General features: G+C 35.0%; 1 pseudogene; it reads right to left on the bottom strand.

The window, feature by feature from the left end:
• LOC124897783 overlaps window positions 1-23,405 on the bottom strand; it is a 59,794-nt pseudogene that overhangs the window by 30,669 nt on the left and 5,720 nt on the right.

The following is a 23,405-nucleotide window of genomic DNA, read 5'->3' as shown; positions in this document are numbered from 1 at the left end:
AAGTATACGTATTGATATTTCAAGAAGATAATGCTTTTAAGCATCCCATGACTAGCTTATATTCAGATTTTCAGAAAATATTTGATCTTTTGATCCTGAGTTAAGTTACAAAATCCAATTTATAGTTTTATTACAATTTACAGTAAATAAATTAGTTTTGATTATAGCTTAAAATAGATAGATGTATAACTGGTATTCATTATAAACCCTTATGCTAGTTTTTAAAGTGTATTTCTTACAAAATGAGTATACAGATTAAAGAAAGTAGTATTTAGCACCAATCGAGAAGTGGGTTTATTGCATCCTATTTTCCTTGCATTACGAGCCAATGTAGGTTCAGATTATCAGATTATTCCCATTTCTATATGGATGATAGATATAGATGGTGATCTCTTATATTAGGTTATACTCTTTGGAAAGAGTATGACACCTCTCCCTGATGTGAGGTTTTCCCATAAGGGAACTAGATGTTTGACACTATGATAGCTCACATAATTTATGTCAGTTAGAGGAACCTCCCTGGAGCATACAAAATAGAGTAATCCTAACAGAAAAGAATAATAGAAAAGCTTTTAGAAACTAAGTGTAAAGGCTTATGATTCTTACTTAGATATTACTTTACACAAGTCATTAGTCATAAGATTTTAGCTTTTAGTTTACAGATAATAAAGGTGAGTCCTTTTACACTTAGTTTTCATGATTTGAAAACAGACTTAACTTCAGTCCTACTTATTCCACTAGCAGGAAGACTAAAAGTACAACATTTAGAACTAAGTGTTATGGATCATATGATTTACACAATATGCTTTATTATTCATGAATTATGATTTTCATCTTTCAGTTATTCAAGCTATTGTGAGCCATTTACATTTAGCATGCATTCTTTTATGAGTTTAAATAAATTTTGAGATACTGTTTTACTAATTCATTCACCAAAATTACTGATCTACATATATGTCTATGTGCTACATTGTCTCATAATATAGGTTCAGGTGCTCAGTTCCAATAGCGTAATTGACCGCGAGCATCTCTAGTTATATCCCGATAGTTGGTGAGTCCTCATAGTCCAGGGACCCAGATATTCAAATTTCCATCTTTCTAGATTAGTTTATTCAGTTATGTCAGATAGTTCAAGTCTGCTAAGGGACTTTCCCAGCGACTCTCTAGTAGTAGTATTAGAGGCTTGTCCGACTATTAGATACATTTTAGTTTTATGGTGTTGGTTCTTTAGATTTTCTTAGTTAAATACTTTTAGACATTATATTCAGTTAAACCAGTTCAGTACTAACAGTATTTCAGTATTTTAGCATATTGCATGCCTATATTATCTTTACTTGGGTCTTTAGAATAAGTAACAGGATTTGAGGGTTAGTTCGGGACTACTTGTAGTTTGAAGCACTGTGTGGCATCCTAGTACCCTTTTTCAGGGCATTAAAAACTTGGTATCAGAGCCTAAGGTTTATAAGAGTCCTAGGGAATCAGACAAGCCTTGTTACGTAGAGTCTTTATCATAGGTATAAAGCATGCGACATTTATGAACAAGAGGCTATGGGGCATTTTAGCAAATCATCTCTTTGTTTCATGATCTATCATGATTAGAGTGTCCCTATCTTCTTTTAACTTATGCTCTTACGTGACTGTTGAATATGCCTCCTCGCTGAGCTAATGCATGCAGAAATGATAACTAGCCACCCCAGCCTACTGACCCTTTGAATGAGAATATATCCCATGCTGAATTTTGGTCTGCCTTTCAGGTGTTAGCCTAAGATGTGACTACCAATATTCAAGGAAACCATCAAGTAGCAGTCCCACTCCATCAGAATGGTGATTTAGTAATAGCTAGAATTTATGAATTTATGAGAATGAATCAACCTGAGTTCTTTGGTTCAAAAAAAGGTGAGGACCCACAACTTTATTTAAATGAGGTAAGGAAGATTACCCAGATTATCCATGTTACTGAAGAGGAGAGTGTAAAGTTGGCATCCTATATGCTGAAGGATATGGCATACAATTGGGTGGTTATGTGGAAGAATGGTATAGGTGAGATACAACTCCTATGAGTTGGTAGGTATTTCAGGACGTGTTTCTAGATAGGTTCTTTCCATGTGAAATAAGAGAAGCTAAGGTAGAAGAGTTTTTGAACCTGAGGCAGAGCTTGATAACAGTTAAGGTGTACTGCCTTAAGTTTAATCAGTTGTCTAGGTATTCCCCTGACACGATGGCTGACCCTACACTGAGTATGAGTAAGTTTGTTACTGGAGTATCTAGTTTGGTAGCCAAGGAGTGTAGGGCTGCAATGCTTAATGGGGATATGGATCTCGCTAGACTGATGATTTATGCTCAATATATTAAGGAAGAAAAGTTGAAGGGGAGAAAGAGGAAATAAGAAGGCTAGAATTGGGAAGTTTGAATATGGCTTGACAAACTTTGGAGGGGGAATTATTCACAGTTTGAAAGTCATTCATCTATGCCGGTGCCGTCTTTAGCCAGTGCTCCTTCCCCCAGATCTAGGCAAGAGTAGTGAAGGTAAGAATTCTATATCCAGATCTCTGAATAGTATGAGTGGAAAACTAGTTATCCTCCATGCGATAAGTGTGGAAAGAATCATCTTGGTGAGTGTTTGTTGGGATAGAAAGGTTGTTATGGTTGAGGTAAGTTGGGTCATGGAATCAAAGAGTTTCCATATACTAGGCAAGAAAATAAGGATGATCATTCCCAGACTTAGGCTACTAGTGCACCAGCTACTCTAGGATGCCCAGTCCCTCCTTAGGGTGCATCATCCAGTACCGGTGTCGGTCAATACCAAAATCGGTTTTATGCTTTGCCATCCCATCAGGAGCAGGAAAGTTCACCAGATATTGTTACTATTATGCTTCGTGTCTTTCATATTGGTGATTCTATTATGGTCGATCTATCATAGAGCTTAGATATTCGAGATTGTCTTTCTTATGATGAAGTTCTGGTCAATATCCTAGATTATCAAGTCCGTAGACTAAGGAACATAGAAGTTCCCTTAGTTAAAGTTCTGTGGTGAAATCAATCAATAGAGGGTGCTACTTGGGAAGCATAAACAGATATGCGAGTTCAGTATCCTCATCTCTTCTCTGCGAGTTCAAATCAAGCCGAAGGTATCATTCTTCCTTAATTTAGTTTTCTTTTAATCCAGTGTATTCAGTTATACAAATATCCATTCTATGATTCATGCATTCTATGGAATACTCAAAAATCTAGAGTGAAGTAAGTCGGTTGAGCAACTTGTTACCATAAAGTATTTCCTATTCCTCTTTGATTTTGAGCCTAACTAGCAATATTCGAGGACGAATGTTTTCAAAGGGGAGATATTGTAATACCCTGATCGTTCTTTAAGCCTGAATCCATCTTTGGAAGTGAATATAGACGACTTTCAAGGTGAATGATATTTAAACCGTGTTGTATTTCTCTAATTTCTACTTTCTATCACATGGAGATTTGAATAAGCTTTTCGTCGATACCAAATTCACCCAAATCCGACCCTCAGGTGAAGAGTTAGAGATATTTTAGTGAGACAGTGTGCCACCTGGAACTTTAGCGCATTGCGGAGCCAGACAAAATGGAAATTGTCATTTTCTAGTGAGCCTCCGTGATATTGATGCATCGTTCCAAGGCTTATTTTAGGATAGTCAAATTCCAGTGCACCAACGTGATTCCACCGCTTCGCGGTGCCCTTCCAGGTCACGACCAAGGTGGCATGCGACTTCACCGCGTCGCGCTACTGAGTAGTTTCCCAATTGACCAATCCCAGTGAAGGGCCGTGATCCTGGCGCATCGCGCCAAGGCCAAAACTTGGGCTCCAGTTCTAGAATTTGTTCAAGGGTATTTTGGTCATTTTCGCCCAATTTGGCCTCTCTCTATATATATATCCAAGTAGAGAAGAGATCTTCATTTTCTCTCCAATCTATTCCAAGAAATATCTAGAGATAGGGTTTCTCTTCTTCAATTCCAAATCCAAATCTTCTCCAAGAAAATTCAAGAATCTTCTGTATATTTCACCGAGTTGTTCAAGAATCAAGTTCTCTAAGTCAAAGGTATCAAGAAACTTAGCTCAAAAGTGTATAGAAGAGTTTCCAATCAAGTCTTTTCATCTTAAAATTATAATCCAAGGTATGTGGGACTTGAACAAGAATATCCTTTCATTTTTGTGCCCAAAGAATTGATTTTTACTATTGAAAATTCATGATCCTTGCAAGTGGGTTTACACCCAAATTTTTTTATTTATGATTTATGAGATTTGAGTTGATTAAGTTTGATATTTATGATTATTTTACCATCATATTTCTTAAATTGAGAATTTATGCCATGAATTGTATTTTGTTATTTTGTATTGATGATTTCTAAGTGATTTAAGATAAGTGTCATGAGTTATGCTTTTCCATGAGAAGATTGACTATTGATTATATATTGATATTGAGCTTGAGGATCAAGAATGAGTCCTATGATGTTTTCTTGAAGCTTTTGATACTTGATATGATTGATAAGCAAGTGTACCTGATGTTGAGAAAGACTTTGATTTTGAGTTGGGTTAGAAATCCACAAGTTTTATATGATTTACATATGATATATATTTATGATTTGATCTTCATAATAAACCCTTGAGTTGATCAAGGTAGATTTCCTAACGCGTTCTGAGCTGATTCTGGGAGGAGTATTTAGCACCGAGTGAGAAGTATGGGTTTAGTGCATCCTACTTCCCCAGAACTACATGCCATCGTAGGATTCATATTTGAGGGCCACATAGCCGAGTTTGTGATTACATAGATGATTTTGAGGTTATACTCCCTAGCAAGAGTATAATGCTCCTGCCAATGTGGGGTTCTTTCCTTAAGAGGGAAAAATATTGGACTCTATGTGGATCTTATGGCTTATGTCAGTTATAAGAAACTCCTAAGTCTATAATAGTCTAAGTTTCTTGAGTTACCGAGTCACTCTAAGTCATGAGTTAAAGAGTTTGAGTTGAGTCCAATGATTTATGAGATTTGTGAAGCATGTGTTATTAACGATGATTTATGGAAATTATGTTTCTGGAAATTCAAGCGAAGAGTGTCATTATTGTCAGCAAGTGTTGCATACACCCCTACATACTCAGTACAATCCTAAGTACTGATTCCCATACTCTTCTATGTTCTACATTTTCTCGTGATGTAGGTTCAGGTGCTCAGTCTCAACAGCGATAGTGATATTTGAGTACCTCCATCTATATTCTTACAATTGGTGAGTCCTCATGGTTCGAGGACCTATGTCCCTGATTTTTGCCTTGATAGTAGATGGTTGTTTCTTTTCAGTTCAGGCAAGTCAGTTGGGGATCTGTCCCAATGGTTCCTTAGTCTTTTGTAGTAAAGGCTTTGTCAGACTAGAGTACCAATATGTACAGAATTTTCAGTATTTTGTTTGTACAGGACAATATTTCTTTGTATCATAGTATGCTCATGACATGATTATTCTTCCCTATTTTAAAATGGTTAGTGTTATAATGAGTTATGAAAGTGATGATGGGCTTAGAGGGTTAGCTTTAGGCCACGTGTGGCCTTAGAATCGTGTGACTTCTCGGGATAGATTCTTGTGGAGTTACAAAAACTGTTGCCATAGCTCTACCGCTATGGTTCAGCAAGCATCCAATAGGTGGGCGTTACGATAGGTCTACAGCAATGGGTTATGCGACGGTTGACTGAACCGTCTCCATAGGTCAAGCTATGACAACGGTTTCAGACAACCGTCGCCATAGCTTGACGTAGACGATGGTTATTTTTTGACTTATTAAGATGCCTACTTTTATCTATTGCAACAGTTACTAACCATTGTAATAGAAGCTATTGCAACGACATTAAACCATTGCAAAACTTTTATTGCGATACTTTCGTTATTCTGTTGCAACTCTTTTTGAATACCTATTACAACTATTTCATTACTTATTGGAATGCCTATTTTCATCTATTGCAATGTTTACTAACCGTTGCAATAGATTCTATTTCAATGATATTAAACTATTGCAATAGCATCTATTATGACACTTTTGTTATTCTGTTGCTATGCTTTTTGACTACCTATTGCAATGATTTATTGATCTATTGCAACAATTACTGCCACATATTATTAAATTTAAACAATTTATATAAATTGTCACTCGTATTAATGTAATTTTTTATTCACATACATAATAAATTATAACACAATATATACACATCACAAAATAAAATCATTCATTAATAATCTCATAATTCAAAATATGCAACAAGCTAGTAATTGAAACCCAATAGCAAAATGTAATCAAGTCCAAATGATTAATTCTTGGCAGATTCCATCTCTTCATCAAGCTTCCAAGTCTCCAAGTGCACATTCTTTCCCTCCATTGCATGTTGGTGTTTTCCTTTCTAAACTTCTTTATATTCTCATACAGCTGGAAAAGTGTATTAATAGATGGATAAAATATATTACCAAACAGAAAGCAATGTACATAATATAGATGAAAACACCAAAAACTTAATCAGTATCAACTTATCAAGCAACTGTTACAATAATTAGGAGTTTATTTAGTTATATGTTAGTATGTTCTAGATTTTTTAGTGTGTTTAAGTCAATAGTGTAGAATATCTTCACATTTCTCTCATAATTAGGAACATCGATTTTAAAAAACATATGAACTGATCACTTTCCTCATTTTATGCAGTCTAAACTTGATTCAAACTCCCATGTAAGTAGCCTTTGAACAAATAATTCAAGACATATTGTCTTTTTTTATTTTACATATCTTTTAGATGGTTCAGTTCCTCTACAATCATGTAACTTGGCCTTATTTTTACAACCAAACCTCATCAATTAACGATTTGTTTTTTTATTTACACCAGTCTCTAAATTCTGATTTAGACGAATGAATTACTTCTTTTGGTGGATTTTTATCGAAGGGGTTTACCTGATCTCCAGCCAATTATTCTTCATAACTTCCACTGTATCTATGTACTCCATTGACATCTCCCTGAAAAATTACTATTATTTAGCTTGTTGGCATAACCATATTAAACCACATTGTCAACAAATTCTGGTTTCGAAGAATACTACTTAGTTCTTGTTATGAACTGATATATTCACTACTATGTACTTGTCTTTTCAAGGTAAATCTTTGTAACTTGGAAGATCACTGTGTGCAACATTGATTGGTGATAGAGCGGGCGAACTAGGTGGGCTAATAAGGATCACTCTCATATTAGTTTCTTGAACATATTTCCATCATTTTAGATTAAAATTAATGATTTCGATGAAATTATAGATAACTTTCTAGTTTCGCCCTATCCACATCACCATATTTTTCCATTAAAGTTCAACTCATAATCATACAACAAATAATTCTACATAAGAAAGAACCGAAAAGGATAAAAAAAACACTAACAACCACCAAAATCTACTAATTATACAAATTTTATTTTATAACTATTAGGTACGGTGGAGTAAATGATACATACATCAAACTAATATCTTCCCTCTATCTTATTAGATCTTAATTGTAGAAATTATTCAACAACATAAACGTGCGCAGTAATAATTTGGAAAAGGAATTTTTCTTTTTGTTATATGTGTCTACTCTTATTCTATAGGAAGTTTAAATTTTGAAAAGAGAAGTAATGATGGAAATAAGTTCTCAATCATTAAATTAGAACCAAATCATGTGCTACAAAAATATAGGCAACCATGAACTTGCATGATTACTAGTAATATATGTAGTGTCCTCCATGTCAGGCTGTTAAATGTTTACCCTTTGTGTCATGTGTTCAAGGTAGTTAATGTTCACATCTAACCAATACAATCAGATAGTGCAAAGAGTATACTGCAGGTCACACCTAGCCAGTGTTTCTCCTTTGTTTCACGTGTTCAAGGCTGTCGATGTTAGATTATGTAGAATAGTGAAGATGGTTATTTTCAATCCTTTTATAATCTCTACCAAACAATCTACCCTAAAAGTAAGAACAAAAAAATGAGCATAGTCTACTAAACAAAATAAATGCTGATAGTCAAAAAGAGCACAAGAATTAATCAAAGATTATTTCACTGGAACCACCTCTATTTTTAATCATATTAATCAAGTACGGATCATCTATATGAATCCTCGGGCCTCAGTTCCAAACAAGTTAAGGTCGGTTATATGAATCCCCACTACACGCAAGAAACAACAACATCTATGTCTTAATCCTAAACAAGTTATTGATGGTATATCTACCCACTTGAGTTCCCTCCCTTGATCTTTTTTTCTGTCCACTACCCTACATCACAATCACTTTATAACTTTGTAATAACTTTTGAAATTAAGAATGCAATTTTATTCAAGGCCAATACGAGTCATCAAGACTAAGGAAAAAGAACAGTCATACCATCTCTTTAATTATAATCAAGGGGAAAAAAGGATAGTTATTATATAATGATGTCCATCTTGGCAGCCAAACAACCCTTTAGTTATCTAGATAACTCTGTGATTTCCGTGAGGCTTATTTTAGTAAATGTGTGATATAAATCTTCTATGGGTCTCCTTGGAAAAGAGGTTAATTACAAAAATAAATAGAAAACATCACAGATTGTGGATAGAAACTAGTAGCAACTATATCTATCATTCAAATTCAAGAAACCATCATGCATCCGTGTGTACATGTTAGACTCTCCAATGATGCAAAGGACCTTTCAGTTACATGTGAAACAAAAATCCAGTTAAATGGTAAAAAATAAAGATGCAAAACTTATTGTCAAATATAACTTTAATCATTTGAAAACCAACTTCCATGGCAAGCTTTGATGAACTGCACTAGTGCTGAACAAATAGGGTTAAAACCATATAATGATTTTCTCTAAATAGAATGGTGGAAAAGCTAGTTTTTACAATTGACACCACAATAGAACAAATTTATTAAAAGATGGTCTAAATATATTTGGGAAAGAATAAATCAAGTGACAGGGTAGCAACACAACATATATTGAACTTAACCACTACTGCACGCACCTGGCTTCCTTTACACATGTAGCTTGAAAGCACTAAAACCTCCTCAAAAGCAATGGACTTATTAATTTTCCTGCCATATATTCCTTCAAACTTCTATCCACAACCAAAAATAAGTTAGCATTGGTAGTTGATAGCAAAACATAAAAGACAAAAAATTCCAACTTGTTGTACCATGAGTTGAATAGACCCTCAGCAAATCGAGGTCTATGTTGCTTAGACTTTCAAAAATATTACCACACTCATGTCGAACATCGACATTCTCAGAGAGTCTGAGATACATATATTGAGGCTCAGATTTGTAATACTATGATATAGCAAAAGAGACTGGAATCACCCCCATGGCTGCGAGCACTGAATGTACGGTCACCTTCCCATTTGGTTTGCCCCTCCAAGATAGAGTTTAAGTGACTATATATGCATAGCATAGTTGAAGGATATAGATCTCAGTCAAAGTCTTAAGTTAAAGGGCATGTTTATATATTACATCTAAACTTTTTCATAACAAAAAGTGAATCACAGGCATTACAAAGAGGAGAAACAATCGTTTGAACTTTTCTCCTCTATTCTTTACAAATCCTCATTCTTTATTTTTGAGCTAAGCTTTTTTCCTTTTAATTAAAATTCTCATGTGATATCGACCTATAAATTTCCCAGCTGCAACAACAACCCAGTATGATATTACTCCTTTCATATGGACGTAATAAGATTGTTTCCAAAGGACTATCAGCAAATCAAACATTGAGAATTAGATCTGTAATACTTATGGAAAAATAGTTTTTTTTTGGATAATACTAGTTAGAATGTGCTTCTATGAGAAATTCATAAAAAAAAACAAGACTACTACAAATTCCTTCAAAATAATCATTTCATGTCCCAAATCCAGTCTATAAAACTATACACAATTCAATAAGGAAAAAGTTAGCTTCAGTAAACTTTATTGCCCAATTCAATATAAGAAAATAAAAAAGGTGAATAGACAAGATAAGGCTTCATCAGTTTAAGATCTATGAGAAAACATCTACAGCGTGGAAAAGTACTTTGATTACTTATTTCATACTTTTATTGTAGTTCTACTCTTGATTTTTTTTATAGAAACAGATAACAATGGAAAGGGGTGTAGGACTAGCACTATATATAAAGCATAAATTCAACAACATAGTGTACCTATAAGTTCAAAATGACACTAAAATGCTTACCAGATCTTATGTCTTCCTCAACTTGTACTTTATTATCGAACTATCTCCTGATCATTTAACAGATGAGCACCCACCAATAAATGTGGAACACTAGTAAGGTCAAGAGCATTGTGTTGAAGAAGTAGTATTATATTATATCATATGCCTCTGAAAACTTCAAAACCTCATACAGATAATAGCTCGGAAGTGAAACATATTGATGTGTGACCTAATGCTATCACATTTGAGGCTTTTAACTAAGAATAATTGTGAATTCCTAAGTAAGTTTAGTCTTTTTTGATTGGTTTATGTTTGATTTTGTAGTTTAAGCTGATATGATAGAGAACCAACAAGAATGGAAACAAAGAAGTTGAAATCTGAGAAATCTGAAGACAAGTGTGGCTGATGACATTTGTGATAAGTCGTCAGCCCTATGATAAGTTATCAAAGTCGTCATCAGTAGTAAACAGAGAATTAGCCTAAGTTGAAAGATGTGACGATATTTTGGGATAAGTCATCAAAGGTCTGATAAGCTGTCAAAATATCATCAGATTGAGGCAGCACAAGAGAACTGAAGTAGAGCTTTGATGACATTTTTTGATAGGCCATCACAAAGCTGATAAGTTGTCAAGTTTGTCTCATCCTTAAATAGGAAGAGCCAAAGCTGAAAAAGGAGCTAATGATATTTGTGATAAGTCATCAGCCTCCTAATAGGCTATCACAAATATCATTGCCTAATCCGAGGGATTTCTGAATTCTATTATTTTGTTTCCATAATTAGGGTGAACTATTTAAAGCTTTGTTTTAGGATTTTCTAGGGAGATCCACACATTGAGTTTTAAAAATAGTTTTTGATATTTTTATCTCTCTAATTTCTTGGCTTGAAAAAGCAAATACTTTGAAGAGATTATTATCTTTATTCTGGGATTTTCCTTTCTAATCTAATCTTCGATTCACTAGTTATTATTCTTCTTGTGGTAAGTTTAACCTTCCAATCATGAATAAAACTTGTTGTTTTGATTTTAGCATTATGAGTGGCTAAATTCCTTTCACCTGAATTATGGGATCTAAGGTTAGGTCTTGATAAGGTGCTAAGTGTTCAAGATCCAAAAGGTGGTAGGATTTCTTGATAATTCTAAGGTTTTAATTAATGTCTGTTGGTTGAAAATAATAGATAACACCTACTTTTCTTTTCTTGAAAAAGTAATCAAATATAGTGGGAAGTGAGTTACCGATAAGGACTTGGAAATACTCTGTTTAATAATCAGCGTTGTAACAAGGTTGGTTAACCTGAGGTAAAATCTGTGTAGTGAATATAAACTTCCTAAGTTTGAGAGGATTAGGTAATTAAATGCTTAAGTTGGTTGAGAGATATTTAAGCATAACGTCGATAAAAATAACTTATTGTCCTACCTACCGTGAGAATCTTGAACTACTTCCCATTTTAGTGAAGGGAGTGCGTAGTTTTCTTGGACATGTTGGCTTTTATTGGAGGTTTATAAAAGACTTCTCAAAGGTTGCATATCCACTTTGCAAAATTTTAGAGAAAGAAGTGAAGTTTTCTTTTGATGATAATTGCTTGAAGGCATTCAAATGCCTTAAAAAGAAGCTGGTTAAGGCCCCTATAGTTGTTGACTAGATTGGTCAAAACCATTTGAGATTACGTGTGATGCAAGTGGTGTTGCCCTTGGAGCTGTATTGGGACAAAAGAGGGACAAACTATTTCTTCCGATATATTATGCCAGCAAAGAACTGAATGGAGCGCAAAAGAATTATACCATCACTAAGTAGGAACTTTTTGATATAGTGTATGCTTTTGACAAGTTCAGGGCTTATCTTCTTGAGACCAAAGTAGTGGTCCACACTGACCATGTAGCCTTGAGGTATTTGATGGCGAAGAAGGATGCAAAACCAAGGCTGATTAGATGGGTGTTGCTACTATAAGAATTTGACTTTGAGGTCAAAGATTGAAAAGGTTGTGAAAACTAGGTTGCGGATCATTTGTCTAGAATGGAAAGTGAGCAGGCAATTAGTGATGAAATAGAAATAAATGATCCATTCCCTGATGAGGAGATCTTGGCGGCTGCTATGGAACAATTACCTTGGTATGCTAATTATGAAAATTATGTTGTGAGTGAGGTTATCCCAAAAAATCTTTCTTTCCATCAAAGAAAGAAATTCCTACATGATGTGACACATTACTTTTGGGATGAGCCGTATCTTTTTCGATGATGTGCGGACAATATTATAAGGAGATGCATGCAGGAAGTGGATTATTGTCCAACATTGTTCAAGGATGCCCATGAGTTTATGCTGAAATATGACCAATGTCAAAGGCAAGGGACAATCTCCAAAAGACATGAGATGCCTTTGACTAAGATGCTTGAAATGGAATTATTTGATGTATGGGGCATCGATTTCATGGGCCCTTTTGTAAGCTCGTATGGGATGAAGATATTTTAGTTGTCATTGACCATGTATTAAAATGGGTCGAAGTTGTTTCCTTGTCTAATAATGAAGGAAAGAGAGTTGTTACTTTTTTTCAAAAAGAATATCTTCTCTTTCTTTGGAGTACCACACACTATTATAAGCGATGGAGGATCTCATTTTTGCAACAAAGTATTTTGAGCAGCTTTAGAAAAATATAAGGTGAAACAACATAGGGTAGCCACTCCATATCACCCACAAACTAGTGGGCAAGTAGAAGTGTCAAATCGAGAGATTAAAGCCATGCTAGCCAAAACGGTGAATGCTAGTCAGAAAAATTGGTCTCGAAATCTCGATGATGCCTTGTGGGCATATCAGAATGCTTTCAATACACCCATTGGAATGTCACCATTTCAGCTGGTCTATGGAAAAGCTTTTCACTTACCAATAGAGTAAGAACATAAGGCCTCGTAGGAACTCAAAAGGCTGAATTTGAGTTGAAAGGAGGCAGCAGGGCTGAGACTGGAACAACTGAATGAGATGGATGAATTTCATCTCAGGGCATATAAAAGAGCGGATCTATATAAAGAAAAGATAAAAAAGTACCATGATTGGAGGATAGAGAAATGAGACTTCCAAAAGGGTGACTTGGTGCTTCTGTTCAATTCCAGACTTAACTGTTCCCAGGAAAGCTTAAATCAAGTGGTCAGGCCAGTTTAGAGTTAGTTAAGTCTACTCATCTAGAGTAATAAGACTTGAAAATAAAGATGGCAACACCTTCAAGGTAAATGCGCAACGAGTCAAGCTTTACATTGGTCTGAAAGAATTGATAAAAACATCATTACTATCTGTCTCGATGAATTCTGAAGTAATCGAGATACCTAAGTCATGCCGTGATGTTAAATCAGGAACTGCATAGGAGGCAACCCATGACCCCCGGGATTGATCCATTCCAGGTATACCTATTGTTGTAAAATTTTGTAGCCGATTAGGAGAAATACTTGTACTTGAGGTAGTTGAATTGTTTTGTGATTTTTGTACACCTTTTCAAGTGGTCTACTCCTTTAACTGTGTGATTTGCATTCAAGTGTAACCACTGTGCATCTTTGTATGGCATTAGTTCTAGTAACATAATAATTATTGGTAAACAGCTGCATGAACTGAATGAGTCATAGCTTATGATATACGTGTGTGTCATGTGTGTGTGAGCAACTACTTAGTTCTCTTTGTATGCTGAATCCAGAACTTGCTCGATAAGTCTTACCTAGGTTGAAGGATAGAGGTTAGGAAAAGATTATAGGCCATTTTTATTTTAGCTCACTTTAAGCCTAAATGACCTTCCCTATGTGTATAATATCCCCTAATCACTGTTTTGAGCCTAATTATCCTATTTCTTTATATGACACCTGTCACCTTCCCATGTAAATCACAATAAAAATGTTTTGTCCCTGGTCCTCCTTGGATACTGTGCCCCTTGACTTAGGCAAATGGCCTAAGTTGAGGGTGACTATCATAGGGGTGTGTGATATAGAATTAGTATGAAGAAAGGTAGCATAAAAAAAGAATAAAAAGCTGGGTCCAGAGAAAAAGAGAAAGAAAAAGAAAAATTATGAAAAAAATTAAGTAATTAAGAAAAGACTGCACCCATCCTAAATAAGTGTGATCAAGAAAAGAGAAGAGCGGAAAAGGCTAATTAGTGAAACCCCAAAAAGCTATTGTAGTGTCAAGGAGGCTTAGTCACTTTAAATACCATCGAGTATCATACCAGCCTTTAGCCTACATTACAAGCCTAAGAGAAGTCCTATAGTGATCCTAGCTGACCTATCTGAAGATCTGGGTAATAAATATAAGGGCAAGCCTATGGTACTTGGCATACACTGATTGGAATTTCATTCTGAGAGTGAGTGTTTAATCATCCCCGTGGTTACATATATAATTCCTGATATGAGATGAGGGAGATTTCTTTATTGTAAGGGCACACTGGTTATATTACTAGTTACTGATTTGTTAGGGTAGTGTAATAATGGTCTATGCATGGTTGTTATAACTGAATTGACGCCGTATCTTGATTCCTGTGTGTTGCATTGGAGTGCTTCAGTGTTCTTGAATTGAATGACCTTGGAGATGGTGAAAGTGTTTTGAGATAATATGGATGATTGACTGCCAAATTTGCCTTGTATTCTCTTAGTTGTGTTGAGTTTCTTAAGGACAAACAATTGTTTGAAGTTGAGGGTGTTGATGTGTCAGCATTAAGTTGAGGGTGTTGATGTGTCAGCTAATGCTAACACATTTAAGGCCTTTAACTAAGAATAGTTGTGAAGTCTTAAGAAACTTTTGTCGTTTTTGATTGGTTTATGTTTGATTTTGCAGTTTAAGCTGATATGATAGAGAACCAACAAGAATGGAAGAAAAAAAATTGAAATCTGAAGAAATTTGGAGACAAGTGTGGCTGATGAAATTTGTGATAAGTCGTCATCCATGTGATAAGTTATCAAAGTCGTCGTCAGCAGTAAATAGAGAACTGGCCTTAGCTGTAAGATGTGATGATATTTTGTGATAAGTCGTCAAGGGTCTGATAAGCTATCAAGAATGTCGTTAGCCTGAGGCAACACAGGAGAACTGAAGCAAAGTTTTGATGATATTTTATGATAGTTTGTCACGAAGCTGATAAGTTGTCAAGTTGTCATCAGCCTTAAATAGGAAGAGCCAAAGCTGAAGAAGGAGCTGAATTCTATTATTTTGTTTTCATAATTAGGGTGAACTATTTAAAGCTTTGTTTTAGGGTTTTCTAGGGAGATCCACACATTGAGTTTTGACAATACTTTTTGATATTTTTCTCTCTCTAATTTCTTGGCTTGAAAAAGCAAATACTTTGAAGAGATTATTATCATTATTCTGGGATTTTCCTTTGTAATCTAATCTGTGATTCACTAGTTATTCTTCTTCTTGTGGTAAGTTTAATCTTCCAAGAATGAATAAAACTTGTTGTTTTGATTTTAGCATTATGAGTAGCTAAATTTCTTTAACCTGAATTATGGGATCTAAGGTTAGGTCTTGATAAGGTACTAAGTGTTTAAGATTCAAAAGGTGGTAGGATTTCTTGATAATTCTAAGGTTTTAATTAACGTCTGTTGGTTGCAAACAAAAGATAACACCTGCTTTAGTTTGCTTGAGAAAGTAATCAAATATAGTGGGAAGTGAGTTATCGACAGGGACTTGGAAATACTCCGTTTAACAATCAGCTCTGCAACAAGGTTGGTTAACCTGAGGTAAAATCTGGGCAGTGAATATAAATTTCCTAAGTTCGAGAGGATTAGATAATTAAATACTTAAGTAGGTTGAGAGACATTTAATCATAACATCGATAAAGATAACTTCTTCTCCTACCTACCATGAGAATCTTGAACCACCGTTAGCATCTGTCAAGTACTGGAAGCCTAGTGAACATAATTTTGGTTTTTCAGAAACTCTTGATTACGAACACTGATTAAAGCAGCCGACAATTACTTGTTAAATTAAAACCCCCCCATTTCTGGGAACATCCACCTATCATTTGATTGATTTATAAATGAATTACGTTTACACCATATTCCCTGTGGGATTTGACCACAACCTAGTTGGGTTCTATATTGACAACAATCGCTTACATTCTCATTGAGAGGTGTAGTTTGAGCGTTATCACACATTGAACTAATTAGGATAAACCAGAAAAGAGGAACAATATCATGAGTAGAAAATCTGATAAGTACGAACCTTGGGGATCGTATGATCCAAAATGGAAAGAAAAAACAGCCTACGTACAAGCTAGGAGACAACAAAACAACCAAACAGTATACTAGCTCAAGCTCCTTCCCTGAATATTTAAAAATTTTGGAATCCTCCTTAAATACATCACTTGCATCATGTAATGCATGAATAACACTCCCAATTTGAAAGAAGCTACACATGTCAAAACACATCAAATTAATAGACAAACTGCAACAGATTAAAACTGCTCCATTCTTCTAATATCCAGGTAGCAATAGAAAAAATTTTCATTTGCTAATTTGTTTCCTTGAGTGTTAGCAAAATAACATTGGGTTAGAGACTTCTTCCAAAATTAAGAAGTCTGACAAGGTTTGAGACAGATAATCTCTGCCAATGAAACTCTTATGCAACAAAAAACACTAGGCTTCTTTATATATGAATATGCAAATTAATATTATCACCATTATTGGCATCTAATTGTTCTTCCTTTGACAATAAATGTTCAATTGTCCACTTCCCTTCTACTATTTTTAATCTCAAACTAGGTCTTCAAAGTTTAAAATCTACTTAGACCAAGCACCCCTTACCCCACCATCAATTGAAAATGAAAAGAAAAGTTATCTCTCAAAATATGCCAAAGAATGTCTGAGCTCTACGGTTAAGTGCATATGAAAATTCCAAGCATATGTAAAATTCCTACTTGTATTGCACCCACCATAAGCATAAAGACAATAAAAGTGTTGATAACATTACACATAAATAATGTCCCTATTTTCATATCTAGATAGAGTATACATACACAAATGAAAAAAAAACCATGAAAGGTGAAAAATGATAAGTAAAAAACAAAAGGTTAACCACTGATAAATTAAACTTTACCTTGAAATATATGAGAATGAAATCAGAATAACTGTGACTATGTGATGAGACATCATTACAACAAAGTCTTTTCATTGCGTTTCCCAAACAAGGAGAGAGGCAATGGAATAGAGGTAGAACCCACATAGGCACATATAGACAAGTTTAATTCCAGCCCTAAAATGAGAAATGAACATAAGAAGTCAGATTCTATCAACGCCCATATGAATATTTTATCAAGTGTCCTTATGGATGCAAGCACCAGTTGCAGGGTTACCTCTTCCATCCGGGTTGCCCCACCAAGATATGGGTTTGAATTTTTTCATGCCTAAATTTGCTCAGAAAGAAAGAAAAAAATCATCATAGCATCAGAATTTTTGCTAGAATTATTACTAGTAAAATTGATGCTCGGTTTGGATGTAAGCATTTTGGAGAGAACAAGAAAAAACTTTAAGGGGTAGTTTGGCTAAGTTTAACTGAAAATAGGGCTGTTGAATTTAATTATAATTTCACAGTAGAAACTAAAATCACAGATATTACAGAGAAGAGTAACAACCCTTTTAACATTCTCCTCTACTCTCCACAACCCTCATTCTTAATTTTTGAGCTTTTTTCCTTTTAGGAAAAATTCTCATGTGTTTTTCAACCTGCCAATTCCCCAACAGCATTTATGAAAAATCAAACACTGAGGCTTAGATCTATAATGATTACACTACAGCAAGAGAGACCGGATCACCGTAATGGCTGCAAGCACTGATTGAAAGCTCACCTACTATTGGGTTGCCCCGCCAAGATACAGATCTAATCGCTCTTCTACATTAATGAATTACTCAAAGAAGAAAAGAAGAAAATCATTATGACAGCCTTAGAATTTTTGCTAAAATTATAATAACAACTACTACTACTAATTCTAACCTTGGGGTTGAGAATTTGGAGAAAACAACCAAAGATTGATAGACGTTTCTTTGAGTTTTTAACTAAAAAAAGGGCTGTTGAATTATTCTTTTTCCATAGCAAACACTGAAATCACATCTAATCTCCACAACCCTCATTCTTCTTTACTTTTTGAGCTACGATTTTTTCTTTTTATGGGATATTCTTGTGTTTTCTAACCTGCAAATATTCCAGCTGCAATAACAACAAAAGCAACAACCAAAGTAACTCATTTCTACCTTGTGGAGATAATGAGTCAATTTTCAATAGACCATTAGTAAAATTGTGGCCTAAGTTGCCGGCCTCTCAAAAATGTTGCCTGACTTGCCTCCCTCGTGTCGAATCATCCAAAATGAACTACTTTTGGAGGATTCTATACGAACCCATCAACATTCTCAAAATGTTTGAACAATTAGAAGAATAACCTAATCTTAAAATCAATTAGAAGAATAAACTAACCTTTGTTTTGCAGAGAAATAATGACTTTTGAGAGTCGTCACTTAATTTTGAAAAGGAATTAAGAAACCTTTGTAAAATACTTAGACGATTCAAAACAGGAAAATCGTTTAAGTTAGAGATTCTGAGTAGGCGGTTCCTATTAATGTTTTAGGAAGGTGTTAGGCACCTAAAACATCTGCTAACTTGTGGTTATCTAATCTATTTGAAAACATTCTTTTGATTAACTTTGGAACATCTTGTTGAAAAAGAAATTGATAAAGGAAAAGGTTTTCGTAAAATCAGTTTTTTAGAGACTTAGTTAGGGATTTAACTAGGTTTGCAAAGAGACAACTAAACAAGTAAACGAAAGGGAAAGGGGGAAAACGGGAAAGTAGTAATTTAGGTTTTTAAGCCCAAACCATCGACCCTGTCCTAATCTAGTTGAGTTTTTGACCCATTTTCACCTGTCCTAACTCTATGTTTTTGAGCCTTTTAGGTCGAGTCTCGCTTCACCTTTATTAAGTACAACTTTGGCTTCAAGGCCCAAATAAATAATTGAAGGAATAAATAAATATGACAAAAATAAATAATAACGACAAATAAATAAATATAAAGGAGACACGGGTCTCGTCACTGCTTCAAGAATGGGACTTTAATCTATTCTTCTTCTTTGGAGTTATGTACTATGGGATTATCTCCTTAGGGCCTTCGAAATTGACTTATGAAGGATGGGCCTCAATGGCCCATAATGCATATGGAATGAGAAAAGGGCTCGTGTAGGACCTCTTTAAAAGCATTAAACGAGACTCAAACCTATAACAAAAGCTCAACCACCATCACTAGAAGGTTTCCGAAGAGAGGTTTCTTCACTCGAACCGAGACAGCTCAAAAATGATTTTTCCTTCTTCAGATTTTCCCAATCCTAGAACCTCCTCCGGGGCTGCAAATGGGACAACGAGCTATCAACAAACTTGTTGCTACAAAAATCTCACGATGTCGACCACCGACAGAGCGCGTTTTGCTTTTTCCTCTTAGAAATTTTGAAACCTCCCAGATTTTCAACTAAGACTTTTAATTTGAATTCAAAAAATCCAAAAAAATTTCCTCTCTCTGTTTTCAAAATTAGAAACTTACTCAGAAGATTTCCCCTTTTTCAAAACCATAATTTTCAACCTAAAAGCCTAGGAATAGTCCCAAGAAGAAAGAAAAATTCCCCCAAAAGAAAGAATTTTTTTTTCTTCAGACCCTAAAGAGAGCTATTTATAAAAGGAAGGGTTGAGGGTTCATTTTGAATTTAAAAGAGGAGAATGCTCACAAATTGTACCCCTATTGATTTTCTTGAATGGAGTTTAACATATGGCCAATAACCATTGGGGTAAATGGATCATTTTCCCAAGAACCAACAAAAATTTGATAAAAAGGTATGAATCCGTACGTGTTATCCCAAAAATCACAGAATTCGGTTGTTGGGGGTAACACCTCACCCTCTTTCTTGAAGATTTCATACCAAAATCATATGGGAAAGCATGTGATGTGAAGAGAAAGCAGAAAATGGTTGGATTCGGGTTGATATAAGGGGAATCAGGGGAAAATGGGTTGATTTAGATAGATTTTGATCGAATGGGTCGGTGGGTTTGAATGTTGTTTCACTGAAGCTGGGAATTGTTGTTGTACATCATATTCTTGTTCTTGGATGGTTGTATGCGTATATTCTTGAATAAAAGGGGATAAAGATTATGGGACTGGACAAGGTCGGAGGGATTTTGGGCCTGGGTTGGTGGGTGTAATTAGGCTGCTGAGTTGTTGGATAAATTAGTGAAGGGAATGAGCTGATTTTGGTTTTTATTAGGTTATGTTGGGGTTATTTAATAACCCAATTAAATCTAATTGGGGTTATTAATAACCTTAATTAAATTTAAATAGATTAAAATGATTCCACTTAAGAAAAGGTAATTGGGGATTAAGATTATAATTTAGGCAACTTATTTAAACTCTAACCAAATTGAATATCTCATCGGTCAATTGCATTATAATTGGGGACAATTTGATTTTAATTAGAGTCAAATTTAATAAATTGAATAAATGAAATCAAAATTCGATACGAGTTAACACCTTGTTTAATCCGGAGTTTCTTGATTCGATAAAATTGAATAGATATTTCTATGAATAGATTATTTTTAGAATAAATCATATTTAAATCAAGATTTCAACTATTTGAATTTATTTTCAAAATAATCCTTGATTAAAATCCGATATTTCATAAAATAATCATTTAAGTAACAAAATTACACAATTTCGTATAATTGAATACGATAATGTATAATCGTCACTTAAAATGACAAACTTGCCTAGATGAATATTTTTTGAAAATTTTTTATTCAGACGAAATAAATATTTCAATTTTATTAAAAACCGAAGAAACTCGAAATTAAACTTGGTTGTGGAGGGCAAAAATTAGGGGTCAACAACCTTAAAATCAACAAATTAGAAGAAAGCCCCAAATTTTAATGGATTTTAGTCCGAACTACTTTTGGAGGATTCAATGCACTGAGGTTATCCAGAAAACTCACGTCACAATCATCAATTAGAAGAATAAACTAACCTTAAATCTAACAAATTAGAAGAAAGCCCCAAAAATGAACTACTTTTGAAGGATTCTATGTGTGGAGGTTATCTAAGAAACCTAGGTCAAAATCGTTAATTAGAAGAATAATCTAACCTTAAAATCTACTAATTAGAAGAAAGCCTTAAATTTTCTCAGAAACTGAAGTGGTGGTCGGAGCAGTGGTTCTTCTTTACAACCTCAACGACTGAAATATGGCAACTAAACATTGAAGGATGTTGTCGTAGCTGAGATTAGATGGATAAAGATGGATATTATGGCTGAAATACGATATTGAATTGGATGGAGATGGATTTGGGGTGAAAGTGAATTCAGACTTGTGGCTGATATCGGACACACAGTGAGGTCAGAGATTGAAATATTAGTAGTAGTCAGAGCTAAATATCAGTGGCAGTCGGAGGAGCTTTGCTTTGTGATGGTTGATATCAGACCACAGTGGGTGTTTTTAGTGGACACAAGTGTATATATATATAAAGAGAGATATAAAATCAATGCAATACGTTGACTTAGCTAACTCTATGGTAACATTTTTGGGCAACCGTTGCTATAGGGTACTATAATGCAACGGTTATACAATAAATACAACTATACTATCAAATAGGTCTATTACAATAAAAAAATCATGCGTATTATTTGATATTGGATGCGAGGCGACTTACAAATATCCTTTGCATTTCTAGCTTTTAGGTAATCCTGCACATTATCTGACTTTGGATAAGAGATGGCTTACAGATATCCCTTCAATCGCTAGCTTTTAGGTGTTCCTGCATATCATCCAACCCTGGATACAGTATGACATATAGATAATCTCTCAAATTGTTAGTCTTTGGATAATCCTGCATATAATCGATCTTGGATATGACGCGGCTTATAGAGAACCCTTGGATGTATCAATTTGATAATCTTGCATATTCTTCGGTAAGGATTTAGTTGCGACTTATGGATAACCTTTGAACTATCGATTTTTGGGCGATCTTGCACACTATCCAGTTAGGATGTTGTTGTGGCTTACGGATAACCTACGGGATATCAACTCATAGGTAATCTTGCATACTATCCTATTTCAAATAATATGATTTATAGATAATCCCTCAAATTGTCAATTTCCAGGAAACCTTATATATCATTCATCCTTAGATAGCAACTTAAAGGCGTCCCTTCAAGTCGTGTAACCTTGATGCATTCATATGCTGATTCATGAAATGATGAGAGATCCTTGATGCCAGCGTCTCTATCTAGCGTGTCAACAGATATTGAATGCCTTCTAGGGCGATGGTATGAGATGGCCTTTACAGAAATGATATGTAATGGCCCTTGGGGCGATGATATGCAATAGCCATTGTGGCAATGATATGCAATAGCCCTTGTGCCGATGATATGCAATAGCCATTGTGGCGATGATATGCATTAGCCATTATGGGGATGATATGCAATAGCCATTGTGGCAATGATATGCAATAGCCATTATGGCTATGATATGAAATAGCCATTGTGGCGATGATATGCAATATCCCTTGTGGAGATGATATGCAATAGCCATTGTGGCTATGATATGCAATATCCATTGTGGCGATGATATGCAATAGCCCTTGTGGCTATGATATGCAATAGCCATTGTGGCGATGATATGCAATAGCCCTTTTTGGCGATGATATGCAATAGCCATTGTGGCTATGATATGCAATAGCCATTGTGGCAATGATATGCAATAGCCCTTGTGGCTATGATATACAATAGCCATTGTGGCGATGATATGCAATAGCCCTTATGGCGATGATATATAATAGTCGTTGTGGCTATGATATACAATAGCCATTATGACGATGATATGCAATAGCCTTTATGGCTATGATATGCAATAGCCATTGTGGCGATGATATGCAATAGCCCTTGAGGCAATGCCTTACAGCTATGATGTGCAATAGCCATTGTGGCGATGATATGCAATAGCCATTATGGCGATGATATGCAATAGCCATTGTGGTGATAATATGCAATAGCCCTTATGGCGATGATATATAATAGCCTTTGTGGCTATGATATACAATAGCCATTGTGACGATGATATGCAATAGCCTTTATGGCTATGATATGCAATAGCCATTGTGGAGATGATATGCAATAGCCCTTGAGGCAATGCCTTGCAGCTATGATGTGCAATAGCCATTGTGGCGATGATATACAATAGCCA

This window comes from Capsicum annuum, chromosome 1 (assembly GCF_002878395.1).
Source record: "Capsicum annuum cultivar UCD-10X-F1 chromosome 1, UCD10Xv1.1, whole genome shotgun sequence".
Lineage (NCBI taxonomy): Eukaryota > Viridiplantae > Streptophyta > Magnoliopsida > Solanales > Solanaceae > Capsicum > Capsicum annuum.
Note: the sequence above shows the minus strand (reverse complement) of the source record. Positions and strands in the feature narration are given on the sequence as shown.